The sequence below is a fragment of the Melospiza georgiana genome, chromosome 10 (assembly GCF_028018845.1).
Source record: "Melospiza georgiana isolate bMelGeo1 chromosome 10, bMelGeo1.pri, whole genome shotgun sequence".
Taxonomy (NCBI): Eukaryota; Metazoa; Chordata; class Aves; order Passeriformes; family Passerellidae; genus Melospiza; species Melospiza georgiana.
In genome coordinates, this window is record NC_080439.1 from 94,120 (window position 1) to 105,961 (window position 11,842).

General features: G+C 45.3%; 1 long non-coding RNA gene across 2 annotated transcripts; it reads right to left on the reverse strand.

Annotated features, from left to right (window-relative positions):
- Positions 1 to 13: 13 nt before the first annotated feature.
- Positions 14 to 4,905, reverse strand: LOC131087468 (uncharacterized). 2 transcript variants are annotated; one of them, XR_009114893.1, is made up of 5 exons: positions 4,613 to 4,905; positions 4,019 to 4,083; positions 3,344 to 3,407; positions 1,340 to 2,546; positions 14 to 186 (listed from the first exon to the last, which is right to left on the reverse strand). It is a non-coding gene; the product is annotated as an uncharacterized LOC131087468 (long non-coding RNA). The 2 variants fall into 2 exon arrangements; XR_009114892.1 differs by lacking the exon at positions 4,613 to 4,905 and having other exon boundaries at positions 4,019 to 4,505.
- Positions 4,906 to 11,842: the final 6,937 nt, after the last annotated feature.

The following is an 11,842-nucleotide window of genomic DNA, read 5'->3' on the forward strand; positions in this document are numbered from 1 at the left end:
CTTCTGTTTCTTCTTCTCCTTCTGAAATGTCCCTTCTCACTCCCAAATTCCTTTCAACTCCTGAGTTTACATCCAAGCAAAAAGCAAAATTCGTGCACTCGTGCGTTTGCTGCTCCTGTCAGATTCTCTCTTTCCCTCCACATCTTCTTACACTTTCAGTCCTCACGCTGTCCCGCCGTGATGAGTCTGACAGAAGAATTGGCACATGTTAACAGAGCATTTCCCTCCCTCCCTCCCTCCCTGTGCTTTCCTCAGCGCATTTCAATCCATCCCAGGCCTGCAGTGATGCACGCTCACCCCAAAGCTCACAGCAAGCATGCAGCAGCTCAGGCTCACTCGGCTCCAGGGCCCAGAGCCTGCAGGCCCTGCAGCTGCCACACGGATGGACCTGGTTCCCTCCCCGGGTGCCCAGAGGGAAACCTGAGGGCAGGCGTCCACCCCGAGGGGGCACCCGCAGCCCCGGGCAGGCATGGAGTCGCCGGCTGCTCTCTGGGGACGAGACCCTCCCTGCAGGCCACACTGCCTCGTCCTCTCCCTCCCTGGGGGACAGGCACCTCCAGGGTCTGTGACCAGCCCCCTTCCGTCAGCATCCAGGGGCTCTGCCAGAGCCAGAGGGCTCAATTCGTGGTGAGTACCGATGGCACACAAATGGCAGCCTGAGGAAATCGTGTTCTGGGCTCTAAGTGGTTGGGACAGGGTCTGATTTTTTGTTTTGTACTTGTATGATGATTAGTACAGCAGGGCTCTGATGGATGACATGGCAACACAGAACTAAAAACTCCTCGATAGGATTACATCGACTTCTAGGAAAAGACAAAAGCTTAGGACCCTTCTGAAATCTACTTTTAATCCAAAGCACGGGGATTGTCAGCATGCTGCACCTTCCAGCTTTTCAAGGCAGCTTCCCTCTGAAGACCAGGAAACATTGATTTCTACAGAAACAATGGGCAACCCCCAGGCTAATCTCAGCACTACTGTTTAATAGGGGACCTGCCAGCGTGCCAGCCCAGCTTCAAGTGTGCTTTACTTCAGTCTAACATCCCCTCAAAATTCTTCTCACATCTTCCAACCCTGAAATCTTATTTTCCCCTAAAGCTTCTCTTCATTAGCAATTTCCAAGTAACATGGTATTTTTACAACATTCAAAAATGTCATGCTGGACTGTGCTAGAGAGTAATCTGCAAATATAAGCTTAGCAAAGTTTGAATTGACTTGAACAGAGATAAAAACTACAAGTGAACACCTACACCTGCCTACAAAGAGCTAACAAGCCCCTGGCAGCTGCCAGCATCAAAGCACAGCGGATGTCTCTAATACAGGGTAAGGATAACAATATCACCTTCTGTTCTCTCCAGCTTCTTTTCCCTGCAGTCATATTTTGCTTCTTATGATTTTTTTAGTCTCTGTATCTTCTTGGACAGCACCGAGCCCGACGACAAGGATACGAGAGTCTTTCCCTGCCGGACAGAGAGAACCAGGAAAACAGTTAAAATAAGAACAGGGCAGTTTGAAATTCATACTTGCAACGAGAAGCAGCGCCTAACCAACAGAACAAAAGTAAACAAAGCATGACACCTCCCTGGGGACAGAAGACTTACAAACTCTCCAGGATTTACAATTCTAGCGACCAACCCCTTCAGGACAGCAGCCAAGTGTCCCCTGGGGTGGTGCTGCACCAAAGAACCATCTGAGAGGTTCCAAAGAGTGAAATGCACAATATTTTGCAAAGACAAAAAATCCTGCAAAATAACAAAAATACAATAGATGTAAACTACAGGGCAAGAGTACAAGTGTTACCTTTGGCAGCTGGAACCATCCAGGTGAGCACCTGATAACTGGATCCTCACCAGAGTTTGAACCCTTCAGGACACAGAAGGGTTTTCCCCAGAAATTTCACAGACTGAGTTTTGACAGAAGCACGCTCGCCGGATCCTCAGAAACGTCGCCCATTCTCCAGGCGTCTGGAGAGAACTGCAAATGGCTCTCACGTAGTTGGAGCTGGTTCTGTAAGGTCTCAGGGTGAATTTCACCAGATGCAACTGAATTGGGCAACTCCCAGTGAGACAGAAGGAACCCAAAGCTTGTTTTACCCAAACCTTGGGTAAGCACAGCTCCAGCAAATACTGAGGAAACAGACATAACAGGGTAAAAATAATAAAACTATTGCTTTTTCTTTAATCTTGCCTTTTTTTTTTTATTCAGATGAGCAAAACAATGAAGGAGAAGGTGAAAAACTCACCATTACTGAACATTTCATCATCTGTAAGCTGAGCATCCTTAGCATAGAGGACTCCAGAGTTAAAATTCACTGATCCCTGGGAAATAAAACCAAATATATGACAAACAGTCAAACAGAAGGCGTAAAAATTTGTTTCCTCTACGGACTTTCAAGTACGTATCTTTGTATATATCCTACACATTACAACATACACTTTATACCATCTCCTAATATATAATAATTTACCTTTAAACTTTGATAGTATAGTGTGGAGAAATGGCTCCATGACAGAGGTCACGCAGACATTCGCTCGTTAGCCGACCAGGAGCTGGGAAAGTACCGAACACAGGTATTTTTGAGTTTTGCACCTGCAAGATAGCATGTGCCTGGGCCTAGCTGGGTAGGATAACAAGTAGACAGAGAGACGTGGGAAATAGGGAATGTAGGCCCAAAGGAATGAGGAAGAGTTGATGGTATAGTTTAACCAATAGATCGCTTGGGTTACAGAATATTCATAAGCTTATTATGTGCTGTATAAGTGTCTGATACTCTCTGCAATAAACATAGCTTGCTGATCTCATATTGAGTGTCCGAGTCTTCCCTCACCCAAGAGTATAGCATAAAATTATTAACTAAAATTGGTGATCTATTATTATTAAGTTGTGCTTAAAGTTATTTTTGCTGTCATGTTCAAAACAATTTTTTTTTTTTTACTGTAATGAATGAGCAATTGATCTCAAAGTCATCACAAGCCCATCAAAAAAACAAAGCTCTATTCACCGGGCAGGTCTGTGAGCTAGAGGGTAGTTAGGCTTGTACTTACCTCTTGCTCTTCATGAACCAATAAATCCTGTCAACAAAACCAGGATCTTTAGCCCACTCCTATTAAAGATTCTACAAGGATGATGGTTTGATTTGTGTTTAGAAGTTTAGATTTAAAATGGCCAGTCCAATGGATAAATAAAGACAGTTGAAGTAGTATTACTTTACTCTTATTATTATTATTATTGGTATTAGTATTATCAGCTACTGGAAGAAACAAACCAGTAGTATCTATACTTAATTACTTCTATTTCCAGAAAACAATAAAGAAAAAGAACCAAACCAAAAAAAGTCACTTCCTACCTTTTGTATCTCAGGATGATGAATTTCTCTTGGGCACTTCTCCAATTTATCAAGACTCATAGCACTGAAAGGCAAACAAAACAGTGCTTTATAGAAGGCCAAGTGCACGTTTCAAGGCTGAACCACCAACTGATTGCAGTGACAGCAGTTACAACATGAATCAGCCCAAGGGCCTCTCTTAAATGGAATGGAATGTTTTGTGGAACTGCCATTTCTTTCCCAAAATACTAACTTCCAACACTTTCTAAACTTATTTTGCATTTTAAAAACAGAAATTAGTAAGACTCTGTGTGGACATCAGGTTTATTTCCTTCTAACGCACAGAGCTCTGTTCCATCATCCTTCACTTTGGCTCTACACAGAATCATGGTGAGCTTTTTAGGAGTGCTCAATAATCAATTCTATTTCTTTTCCTAGTTTTCTCTCTTCTTCAATAATTAAAGGCAAGTCAAATGAAAAATGACAAGTTCAGCATCAGAGTCACACTTTTCCCCTTTGTCTGCTCAAGAACAGGCTTTAAATCCACTTATTGCTGCCTTCAACGATTCAGACTTGCAAAACCATTCTTACATGTTTTACAGGTTTATCATAAAACCCACAGAACACAAGCTCTGAATTACAGGAAAAGGTACACAGGCAAATATCTAAACTGATTACTTATTTGAAAACACATACCTTAATTCAGATTTCACCCAGAATGTTTCTGTGGGACACTAAGGGAGACATATTTTGTGAGTACCCTGTAAACGAGAAAAGCTAGCATAGATTACAGGACATACCCACTTTTTCTGCATATTCAAATAGAATTATTAATAAAAACAATTAAGTTTAAAAAGAAGGAAGATAACCAAGGAAATTTTACTCAGCTATATTTACTCCCGATTTAGAGAAAAAAAAAAAGGCCCGGGTGCTGCAAAGAAAAAAAAAGTGAACCACAAACGCTTACAGTAGAATTTTAAAACAATCGCTTGGATAAAAGAATCTTATGGAACGTGAAGTAGAAAAAAAGTGAAACCACTATCAGACCTGCCTATTTTCTCACCAGTGTACAAGAAAATCCTAAAAGCAGTATGAAGTCACTGCCTAAAACCGGTCATGGGATGTAACCAAGAACAATTTAGGCATTTGCTAATCTAGACAGAAACCTTTTCTGGATGCTAGTGTCAAATCGCAAGTTTTGTCTCTCAGAAGCTCGACAATGCCGGAAAGCATTTTCCCTGGGGCTCGGGAGGGCAGGGGCGGAAGGGGGGGTGGCTTTGCAGCTCGCACCTGTGCCATCCGAAGCATACAGCCCGCCTGCTCCCTGCGCTGGGCATTCTCCCGGCCATCTCTGGCTTTACCGCCCAGCGCCGCTCCATCCGCTGTCACGGCACAAAGAGCCACGAGCACTAACGCAGGCAGCAGCCCCGTCATGCCGGCGATACCGCAGCGCTCCCTGCTCGCAGCGCCCAACACGGGCGGAGCCGCCTCCGCCCGCAGCACCGGCAGCAGCCCGAGGGAGACGGCTGCAGCTCGGGGGCTCCTCCGGCGCCTCCGCCAGCCCGAGGGCGGCCGCCCCACCGGGACCGCGGGAGCGCCCGGCGCCGCTCGCCCGGGGCGGCTCCCGCAGCTCCCGGCCCGCGGCAGCAAAGCACCGCCTCGCCCTCCGCCATCGGCGGGCGGCAGCGCCCCCGCCCCCGGCACCGCTGAGGGAGGCCGAGGAACCGGGCGGACGCTCATTCCGCGCTGCTCAGCTCCGGGCGGGCGGCCAGACGGAGGCTTCGCCCCTCCAGCGTCGCTGTCCCGCGCGGGAGAGGCGCCGGCAGCTGCCTGCGCACAGCCCCGCGCGGCCGCCTGGCACGCCAGCCACTCATGTGCCGCGTCGGCCGTTACGTCACACGCCGCGCCAGCAGCAGGGCCTGCCGGGAGTTGTAGTCTCGGGCTGGCAGCCACGGCTCCGTCCCCCGCCACCGGCAGCTGCAGTCCCTCCTGGGCATCAAACGGGTCCTTCGCCCCAGGGCGGGGAAGCACCTGAGGCAGCACCGCTCCTCCCGGATGCCCTCTCTTTTTCCCTCCAACTCTTTTTACTTTTTTCACTCTGTTTTTCACCACTTCCCTTCCCTCTTCCTCTCCTGCTTCCATTCCTTTCCTTTCCCTTTCCTTCCCTTCGCCTTTCTTGTATTTCTAATCTTGGTTTACCTTTCCACCTTTAGAATAAAAAAGCAGCAGTAGAAACTTTCAGGCTACCCGGAAGTAAAAAAAAAAAAATCCAAAACGAAAATGATTTAAAGAAAACGATTTATTCCCTGGGAGCCTGAAATTTTCTACTGCTGCACGTGACAAAGAGCTTTTATTCCTTCTTATAGATTGTTGATATTTTATATATATTTATAGTTTATATTGATGCATTATATTAATAACTATATTTAATATGCACCTTATTCAAAAATATACGGGAATTATTTTTTAAATTATTTACCATATCTACTGCTACAACTTATTTTTCCTTATATTTCTAAATTTTATATAAATCTTTAATGTGTTTATGATATATTTCTATACTTATATTTCTACCTTTATATTATTTGTATTTGTAATTTTTACACTAAAACCCCTGCTTTGGCAAAAAAAAAACCAAAACCATCCATTATTTTAAACTACCTAATTTTTTTTATATTTATATTTATCATAATATACAACAAATGATAGATATAAATAGATAGGTATATCACATCCGTATTTATATCTATTTTATATCCATTTCCTCTAATATTTTTCATAAAATATATGCAGTATTACGTGTATTATATATTGTATCAATTTATGTTATTTTACATTTACAATTTATTATTAATTTTTTATAGATCTCCATATAGTTGCAATACATTTATATATTTGTATTTTTTTGGGTTGTATTTACATTTATATTCTCTATTCATATATCTATAAACATACACAATACTCTATTAAAATTAGAGTAACTTATTGTAACATATAATGACTTATGTTACATGTTAAATTTTAAAAATTGACCGAATATATAAAAATAAAATTGGCTCATTCCCATTGCTACACATCTATTTCTTTCGTTACAATATAGTTAGAGTCATAATTGCATATTTAAAATCCAATTCCTAAATGAAATGACAGAACAAACAGCATCAAATTCCCCCCAATATCTTCCAAAAACATCAAGATACCTCCAACACCCAAACAAGTGTCAGCGAAAAAACAAAGAACACTCTTTTCAATAACAATTCTCATCACGACAGAAAAATGGAACCAAAATAAAAGAAAATCCTATAGAAACAAACACAGCAAATTACAAAAAGTACTAAAAAAAAGTCAAACCAATCTACTAAACTCAAGCCAGTGCCACTCACCCTGAACGACGTTACTAAAAACAAACAAAAAAAAAAAACAAAATTCTACCTCTACACTAACTCAAAGAATAAACAATCCTCTGTAAAAATAACTTTAAAACCTGAACTAATTAACAAAATGGAAAAACATCTCAACCACTAAAAACTAAGAAATTAACTACCCAAAATTAATAAATACTTTAAAAACCCACCATATAAATACCCATGTTCCCAAAAAAAACCCTGATAAACAATACTCAAATACATTAAAAGACAACAACAACAATAACAAAAAAAAAAAAGAAAATAAAGAAACCAACAACGAGAATAATACCAAAAAACAGATAAACTTAAATCTGCAACAAAAAAATAATTCCCAACTGAATAAACCCATAGTGCCTCAAGCTATCAAAATAAAACTACCACCTAGAAACAAACACAAAGACTAAAAACAAACGTAACCATAAACAATGTCCCCCAAATTACCCGTAACCATAAAACATACACTACAATCAAACAAACCAAACAAATAAAAGCCCTGGAAGACGATAAACACACATGCAATTATCGAGATTAAAAACCCGCTGCTATGAACGACACAACGCTACCCCAAGCCGCCCAAAACAAACACTACACACTCACGCTAATAAAAGCCACCGCAACAGAATTAAAATCCGAACCGCTGCTTCGCGCTACGACCCGTAAAATCCATTGCGCACCCTTCTAAACATAACACCCCGGGGAAAAAAAAAATCCGACTACAAAACCCAATCCAAAACAAACCATTATCATCCCTACCGGCACCGAGAACCGTGCCCACTCAGGAAGAACCCCATATCCCTTAGCGGACAGCCGCTGCAAACCGAACCCAGCGATGCCATCAACGCCTCCAAAGCGCCTCCGAGCCACGGCACCGCCGAACTTGGAGCGGCCGAACCCCGCGCTCGCTGCCGGCCCCGGACGGAGCGCGGCTCCCGGCAGGAAAGCGGCTCCTGCGGCGGCTGCTCCGGCACGCGGGGCCGGCGCCGTCCCGGGGAGCCCCGCCCGCTGCCCCTGCCCGGCGGGGCCGGCACCGGGCCCGGGACTACCGGCGGCGCCCGAGCCCCGCGCCCGGAGCGGACGGAGCGGCCGGCACCGCCCGGGCCGGCGCAGCAGCGCCCGCGCCGCCTCTGCCGCCCTTGGCCGGCCCGGCCCGGCTCCGCACGGCTCGCACCGGCGCGGCTCCGCCACTGCCGCCCTCGGCCGGCCCGGCCGCGCCGAATCCCCCGTGCGCCCCGGCAGCTGCCCGGGCCGTGCCAGCAGCGCTCCCGAGCGGGAACGTTCCGGGCCGGGCCGCGGGCACGGGCAGCGCCCTCCAATGCAGCGGCACAGCCCCATTGCAGCCCTGCAAACGCTGCCGGAGCTGCGGCTTCCCGCAAGCCAACCCCGAAACCGCAGACGGGGCGCACCTCACTTCAAAAAGGGCAAAGAAATGCCTTCTCCCCTCCAATTTCACCCCCTAGGAGAGCAGAAAAGAAGGGGCGCTCCCCAAATGAAAGCCTTCGACTGATGGGAAAGGGCGATTTCGACCTCCATGCAAACCCTTCAAAAGGAGGGACACCAGGGCTGCCCCCTCCATTTAAACCCGAGGGTGGTGCAAATGGGGTGGCTGCCTTCAAATCAAACCCATAATACCACAAGAATACTTTTCCCATTCCCCTTAGAATAGAACGCAGGGATTCCCTGTCACCCCCGGGATACCCCTAACAGCCTGGAAAAGGCAGCTTTTCCTGCAATCAACACCCTTAAAACCACAAGTCAAGAGGGATCCCCTCAGGTCAAACGCAGACAATAAAAGAAGAGGAGCTGCTTCCTTCTCCTTAATCCCTTTTGTCCTCACAAGCTCCATTTTTGTTCCTGGGGACCCGGGGAGGGACTGGCAAGATGAAATTGCAAGGGGGAAGGAGAAAATTCCCCGCTCCAAACCCACACGGGCTCACCTGTTCGGCTGCTGCTCCCGGGCACAAAGATTCGTCCCTCGGCGCCTCCTTTAAGCGATGCTCCACGTACCCAAGCGCGGATCCAGGCGTTCTCCCCGACCCTGTGGGAAGCTCCCGCAGTCCTTCCATGAGACAGCGCCGGGAGCGCCCCATAAACCCCTCCACTCAGCAGCTCCATGCAAAAGGGAGCTGAGGCAAAGCCTCCCCCTAAAACAGCCTCGCCCCGGCAGGAGCCGGCCCCTCATCATCCTCACACTCACACCTGGGCTGCTCCGAGCCCTCATCATCATTACAGCTCACACCTGGGCTGCTCCGAGCCCCCATCATCCTCACAGCTCACACCTGGGCTGCTCCGAGCCCCCATCACCGTCACACTCACACCTGGGCTGCTCCGAGCCCTCATCATCCTCACAGCTCACACCTGGTGCTGATCTGAGCCCTCATCATCCTCACACTCACACCTGGGCTGCTCCGAGCCCCCATCACCGTCACACTCACACCTGGGGTGCTCCGAGCCCCCATCATATATTTTTCATATTTATAGTCGCATGTATATTTAGAATTTATATTACTGTATAATAAAAATTATATTATATATTGCATCTCTTCATGTTACTTACATAGGTTTCTATTTCTATTCATCGTTTGGTATTATATCTTTATATCTCTATATATTTATTATATATTTCTGTATGTCGATTTACATTTCTATAGTACTTATATTATTTAAAATAAAACCCCTGCCTCTAACGAAATAAAAAGCAAAGACAACCCTTTCTTTAAAACACATTTAAAATTTTAAAAATAATTTTGTTTGTCATAATTTTATTCACATCTATATTTGTAATTTTCATTTGTTATCTTTATAGATATTATATATATTGGAGAGAATACCTTTTTATATAATAATAGATATATTCTTTTGACACAATAGATTTCTTTTACTTATATTTATATGTATTAAATATTTATTGATATTGACATATATATATGATATATTTGGATTTCTAGTTTTATATTTTTTATGAAATCTCCAGCCTATACCCCAATAAAAGCCAAACTATCCCCAATTTATTTAAACTATATTTAAACATAAATCGTGTCACAGCTGCATTGCACAGCAGTGCCCCAAGCTAATCTGACACTTGTTCATCTCCTGGACCTGAATCTGAACCCGCTCACCTTGATCGCACCTGGCAGAACCATTTTCGTACCTTTTTCTGGCATGTCTTGTTTTTGTTTTTTTTTGTCTTGAGTTTTTGTGGCCTTTATTGCCTCTCTTTCTTGCCTTGTTTTTTGGGGCTTTTACTCCCTTTTTCCTTGATTTTTTTCTGGCACTTCTTGGGGTTTTTTCTTCGTTTCTTCTTGCCCATCTTGTTGGGTTTTTTTGGTTTTTCCTTGCCCCCCTTGGGGTTTTTTTTTCAGGTGTTTTTTTTTTTTTTTTTTTTTTTTTTTTTTTTTTTCCTTGGATTTTCTTGGCCTTCTTTTTTTTCTTTTCTGGATTTTTTCTTCCCCATCTTGGTTTTTAGTTCTGATTTTATTTCTTGCCCATTTTGGGGTTTTTCTCTGGTCTGTTTTCAGGGATTTTTCTTGCCCATCTTGGGTACTTTTCTGTTTTTTTGTTTTTTTTTTTCTCTGCCTTTCTTACGGTTTTTTCTGGTTTATTTTTTTTTCTGGGATTTTTCTCGCCCATCTTGGGGGTTTATTCTGGGCTTTTTCATGCCCATCTTGGGGTTTTCTTCTGCGTTTTTTTCTTGCCCATCTTGTTCTTGTTTTTCGGTTTTTTTTTTTCTTTTTTTTTTTTTTTTTTTTGTCTTTATTTTGTTTTATTCCTGTTTTTATTTCTGTGGTATTTCTGGGATTTTTCTTGCTCATCTTGGATTTTTCGTGGAGGGGGTTTCTCACCCATCCCGAGGATTTTTTTTTTTATGTGGGTTTGTTTTTTTGTTGGTTTTTTTTTTTTTTTTTTTTTTTTTGGTTGGTTTTTTTTTCCCCGTAGGTTTCTCCTTGCCCTCCTGGTTTTTGGGTTTTTTGTCTGTCTTCCTTCCTTCCTTCCTGTCCTTCCTTCTTTCTTCCTTTCATTTCCTTTCCTTATTTTCTTTTTTTCTTTTTCTTTCTTTCTTTCCCTGCATTTCTAATCTTGGTTTTCCTTTCTAGCTTTAGAATAAAAAAGCAGCAGTAGTAACTTTCAGGCTACCTGGGAGTAAAAAAAACTCCAAAACGAAAATGATTTAAAGAAAACGATTTATTCCCTGGGAGCCTGAAATTTTCTACTGCTGCACATGACATAGAGCTTTTATTCCCTCTTATAGATAGTTGATATTTTATACTTTATACAGCGCCCCCTGCCGTCTGCACAGGCGCACTGCATGCAGAGCGCTGCGGCGTCGTTCGGTTCTGTTTAATGAAACTCGGCTGAATTCGGCTTGCTTCGGCTCTTGGTCTAAACTCGTTTCAGTTCGGCTCTTCGGCTAAACTCGGTCGTATTCGGCACGTTGTCTAAATGCGGCTCAAGTCGGCTACACTCGGCTATCGGTTCCAGTCGGCTATCATCGGCTCTTGGTGTAAACTCGGCTGTTTTCGGCCGCACTGGGCTCTTCGGTTCAAGTCGGCTGTTCCCGGCCGCAGTCGGCTCTTCGGGGAAACTCGGCTGTTCCCGGCCGCAGTCGGCTCTTCGGGGAAACTCGGCTGTTTTCGGCCACACTCGGCTCTTCGGGGAAACTCGGCTGTTTTCGCCCACACTCGGCTCTTCGGCTCTTCGGAACTATTCGGCCCGGCTCGGCTCCCTCAGGGCGGGAAAGCGGACGTGAGAGGACCCCGGCACAGCGAGGCGTTTACCCAGATGCCTCTCACAAACCCGCCGAAATACGCCCGCCCGCGGCGCCCCTGAGCCCACAGCATGTCTCGGGTACACATGAAACGCCACAGAAAAATCCGTCGGGGCCGCCATGACGTCGGTATTCCGTGCAGGCAGTGCAGTTTCACCCACCCGGTCCTCCACTTCCCCGCCCTTTTCGCCGCCATGCTGAGAAGGTCAACCAAAACTCCGCGACATCGGCCACGCGCCACTCCCAAGGTGGCGGCCTCTCGGTGCACGGCTGCAGTACCGCGCTCTGCCCACAAGGCGGCAGCACTGCCGCCCGCCCCAGCCGGGGGCGCAGCGCGCCTCGGGGCTGCGG